The sequence below is a fragment of the Miscanthus floridulus genome, chromosome 2 (genome assembly GCF_019320115.1).
Source record: "Miscanthus floridulus cultivar M001 chromosome 2, ASM1932011v1, whole genome shotgun sequence".
Taxonomy (NCBI): Eukaryota; Viridiplantae; Streptophyta; class Magnoliopsida; order Poales; family Poaceae; genus Miscanthus; species Miscanthus floridulus.
Genome location: NC_089581.1, coordinates 172008776 through 172014050, shown reverse-complemented (window position 1 = coordinate 172014050; position 5275 = coordinate 172008776).

Below are 5275 nucleotides of genomic sequence, written 5' to 3'. Positions count from 1 at the left end.
CGAAGCTCTAGGAACTCGCCATGCCATGTCGGCGACGGAGCAACTCAAGCAAGAACGGTGATTGCCCTGTTCCCCTTCCCCTAATCCCCTTCATATCATATTCTTTGCACTTGCAAGTGCAGCACTGTAGAGGCGCTTGGCCCTCCGCACTCCACACCGCGCTCCTTTGCCTCTTTCCCCCGCACTAACCAACTCCTTCACTCCGGCGTCAAGGGATTTCATAGAGGTCTTGGAGGATGGTGACCACCTAAAGCTGTCGGATCTCGAGCTCGTCGACGCTATGAACACTCTGAAGCTGCAAGATCCGGAGGTCCAAGTTGAAGTCGCCGCTGACGCTCCTGCAGCGGATCCGAAGAACGGCGCCGGCGCCGCCAGTACTCTTGCATCCAAGCCCAAGAACGGGAACGGCGCCGCTCATACATCCAAGTCCAAGAACACCACCACCAAGGAGAAGAAAAGGACCGGAGTTACTGTAGCCATGGAGAAGACGAAGCAAAAGGACGGCTGACCCCCTCTTTCTCGGGATTCATCTCGGGAAGGTGCTGCTGCTCCTTTCGGCCGCCGCTCCTCTTCTGCAGCCACATCTTCGGGTGGAGGTGGTGAAGTAACTAATACTCGGCCTCCTAGTACTAGCCGCAAGTAGCTACAACCACTGATGTAAGTAAACCCAAGAACAATAGTGCTAGTGCCAGATTGTATTTATTCTGACTATATGCTTCTTCTAGTTTAAATGGACCAAAGCATATCCTGCCATGTCTGTCAAACCTACCATTTCACCATATCTTTACTTTCAGGTTTTGTTTATTGGCATGCCTAAATTTTTTATTTCATCTTGACATACAGAAATATTTTACTATGGACATCATGACGATGCATGCATATAGGCAATATAGCATTGCATTCAGTTAGTATACCGCTAAAATAACTTTATGTTTTCCTATTTTTAGTCATATAGCTATCCTAGCTCCTCAGTTGTACTGCCATATTGTGCAATTACCAATTCTCCTATTGCCATATGTAAGCAGTTCAAATAGAACAAATTGACAGATTTTGCTTGTTTCCCATGTCCTACCATACCTGTTATGTTTGATATTTTTTATAGCATATCTTTTTTTTATTAACATTCATTCTTATTATGTCATACAAATTGAAAAAAATGAGTACTAGCCGTGATAGGTAGGGTGGACCGGTCGGCTATTGAATTGTCGATTTTCATGTGCGTGAATAAATTATTGGCGGGTACGGGTGACCCGCCGGGTATGATTTACCCAGCCGAGTACGGGTCTGGGGAAAATTCCCCACCCATGACGGGTATGGGTATTCTGACGGTGCCAAATTTTTATGGCGGGGATAGATCTGGGGTGGCCATACCCGATGGGGATTTATCTATTGCCATCCTTACCTGTATGGTGCCGCTCGGCCGGTAAGAAAACCAGCCGGAATTTACTGTTCATGGCTGGTGTGTACTATTCACATTCTCCCAAATTTCTTCGGGTGTATCGGCGAGGGCTGGAGCATGCACGTACGGCAGAGTTTGTAGTAGGGAGACTGTGCAGGCACAGCAGAGCACGCGACGTGGCGCGCTGGTAGCCGCCAGCGCCCGGTGGTGGGTGGGCAGACAGCCGTTAATGACTCTGATGATGATGGTGATTCAGCGCGTGCACCTCGTGCGCTATGGGCTAGTAGTCTGAACGAATCGATTGGTCGGCAAGCCAAGGAGGCGTCTGTTTCTGCCCTGCCCGGCGAGGCCTATGCGGTTTCGTAGGTCTACTACACACGCTCGCCGTCGGCGGCCGGCGGCCGGCGGGCGGGCAGCATCGCACGAATGCCCGCAGCAATTTGCAATTTTGTCGGGGAAGCTAGGCAGGCGGACCAAGGCACCCCACTGACCCACCGCCCTTCTCGTTCCGTTGCGATCTCCGGTGGAGAAGCTCGCCGGGAGACTGCTACCTTGTACTGCCTTGTGCGCTTATTCGCTTTCGCATTCTCACCAGTTCCTCCGCCTCATAATAACTTGTACGTACGTTCTGAGATGACGATGCGTCCGCCGTTCACGTCACGATAAGATCACGGGTGTCCGTCGTTTACGGGGCCAAGTCTTCATGTCACCCGAAACGCTCCATGCCGGATAGGGACTTTTGGTAGGCTCAGACCCAAAAAAAAAAATAATGAAGAAGCTATCTATGGATCTACAACAACCACCTCAACTCACAGTGGTGATATTTCACCCTGTTCGCTGATGTTGGAATTTGGCTTATACTGCTGTTTGTGCTAAAATATTATGAGAGAAAAATACTATTTCATAGCTGAAAAGTAGTTCTGAATAAGCTCAAGCGAACATGGCTTTCATATGCTTCAACTAAGGGATTGTTTGATTTCTCATACTAAAGTTTAGCTACTAGCTTTAGTCACTTCAACTACTGACACTGTTTAGATTGAAGCTGCTAAAATTTAGACAGCTAAACCAGTTGCTAAATTTTAGCTCCATATTTAGTTTGGTGGACTAAAATAGCATTTTAGTCAGGGTGTTTAGATCCAAAGTGACTAAAAGGTGAGGCAGCCTGGGTTTTAGTCCCATTTAGCAATCCTTTGGTGACTAATGAGCTAAATGTCCTTTTAGTTCTATTTAGTCATAATGTTTAGGTAAAAAATGACTAAATATGATTAAAATTAGCTAGCTAAACTTTAGTAGCACAATCGAAACACCCTCTAAACTACCAAACAAGCTGACTAAAAAGGGACTAAAGTAGTTTAGTCACATTAGTCACCTAAGAGTAGCTAAAAGTGGACTAAAGTGCCTAGCGGACAAAGACTGCCCCTCATTATTGTTGATCACCCATCCTAATTTGGGCATTTATTAGAAATAGTTTGGTCTTTGTTAAACTGTTTTAATGGTCTTTAATCACTAAAACCAACTAAAATTTAATTAATAATTTTAGTAACTAAACTTGAGCAGGTGAGAACGAAACAGGGCCTAAGATCTTCAGGCCACAGAGGTAAGAAAGATATCGCGGGCGCCGCAGCAAGCCTAGCTACATGCTCCGTCACAAAAGCAACTTTCTCTTTTGTCTCATGCTTTTTTTGTTCTCTCCTGCATTGGTGAAACGTTGCCGAATGTCCAGTTTTGACTGCTTTAGTTAGAGCTCGTGTGGTGGCCACCACGTCACCCACGACCTGTGTACGTGTGCACCGGCTGTACAACATGTATTTATATTATTCTTCAGAGATGCAATACAACAGTTATTTGCATCTATTCTTCTCTTCTAAACACATATCTAGAGAACGTATGACAAGGCCTCAACAGATTCTGCCATGACGCGGGTGTCTTTCAGCTTTTGTCAGGAGACGCAATAGCTACTTGTGGAAGCTCTTATGACACTACGTAAAACCACTCATGAAGGTTGATTTGGACGCTGGACGCTAACGTGGAGGTTGGGGCCCTTTTCGTTTGAAACTTATCAACCGTACCGTTGCAGCGAAATAATAATATTTTTCACTTACAACAAATCAGCATTAGCCGTTTTTCCCGCCAGCCGAACAGAGCCTGGGATTCACATCCAACATGGAGCGTTGGAGCTGGCCTAACGGAACATATAAGGAACCACCGGGAAACGTGACGTGGATAAAACAGCACCCCCAGCACACTTTGAGGCCTCCTCGTTTGAACTGGAGGAAACCCAAAGAAAAATTGCAGGAATTAAGAACGGAGAAAAGGAAGTTAGCATGAGCGTTAGGAACAGAGGATTATGTGAAGATACCTTTCCTTTGGAATTCTGTAACTCACTAGCCATTTCATAGAAAATAAAACATTAGCTCAAACCTGTGGTTTTCGTTCCTTCGTGGTTTTCCAAGGCAGCGCCTATGAAGAAGAGAGAGAAACAAAGCAATGCATTGAGGAACAGGAATCTGGCACCGCTGTTGCATGCTACCCCCACTCGAACGTGAACCTTGAGTTGCCATCACACTGACGATGGGACCCCGGCTCGTAGATCTGTTACCTGCAAGATCACTGTTGTTTCTACAGCCAACAGCAGCAATAAAAGCACCCACAGTCATCTTCAGTTGCCCTTTTGCTTGAGGTACAACTATTGCTTTTCGCTCTATTTAGTAATCTGCTCTCCAACTAATAGAGATGCATGGTTGTTATGTTATGTTTGCCATTCTGTTTTGCTTTGCTGTTGTGTGGTTGTATCAGTTTAGATTTGTTAACTTTGGTAGGCAAGTGTCTTGGTTCTAGAATGATAGGATCTCTTTGAAGTCGTACAATGCAAGTTTCTTTTTTTTTGTTTGAAACAATGTGACATAGCCAACATGCATGGTATGAATTAGTAATTATATTTTTCATATTTGAAAACACAGAGATAATTGAAATGCCATGCACATGGATGTATAGTGGTTGGCAACGTGGGAAAGCTCCATCTAGTGAATGGACTGAACAAACTACTGAATTCCTGGATCATGCATTCTCTTTATTAGGTGTGGTTGAGAATGAGACCATTAAGTGTCCTTGTGCCATGTGTCAAAACTATTTTAAGCATAAAAGGCATACTATTGAGCTCCACTTGTGTAAATATGGTTTTAAAGAAGGCTACGAAATCTGGACAGAGCATGGCGAGAGCCATGTTAGTCATGATGATTATTGCCCACCAGCTAATAATGAAGGTTTCAATGAAGTTCATAGCCCAGCTGCTAATAATGAGGGTTTAAATGAAGTTGACAATGTGAAAGCTAGGCAAGATCTAGCTGAGATTTGCAGTCGTCCTTTTCATTTAGTGAGGAAGAATAATGGAAATTGGAGTAGGCCAAGAGGTCCATTCTGCATTGATAAAAATGACAAGCTCACCATCCTTAAGTGGTTCCAAGATCTGAAATTTCCAGATTCATATGCAGCTAATATTAGGCGTGGTGTTAACCTATCCCAAAAGAAGATTTTGGGCCTTAAAAGTCATGACTACCATATCTTTATTGAACGCCTTCTCCTTGTTGCATTCCGTGGATTTCTTCCACAGAATATTTGGCAATGTTTAGCTGAGCTTAGCTTTTTCTATCGACAACTGTGTGCTAAGGAGCTTAGCAAAGATACTGTTCGCTCACTAGAAGAGAATGTTTCAGTGCTTCTTTGCAAATTGGAGAAAATATTTCCTCATGGTTTTTTCAATGTAATGGAACATTTAATCATATATTTACCTTATGAAGGCACAATTAGGAGGGCCTGTCCAAGCCCGATGGATGTATCCATTTGAAAGGTAAATCTGAAATCAATATGATAGCACTA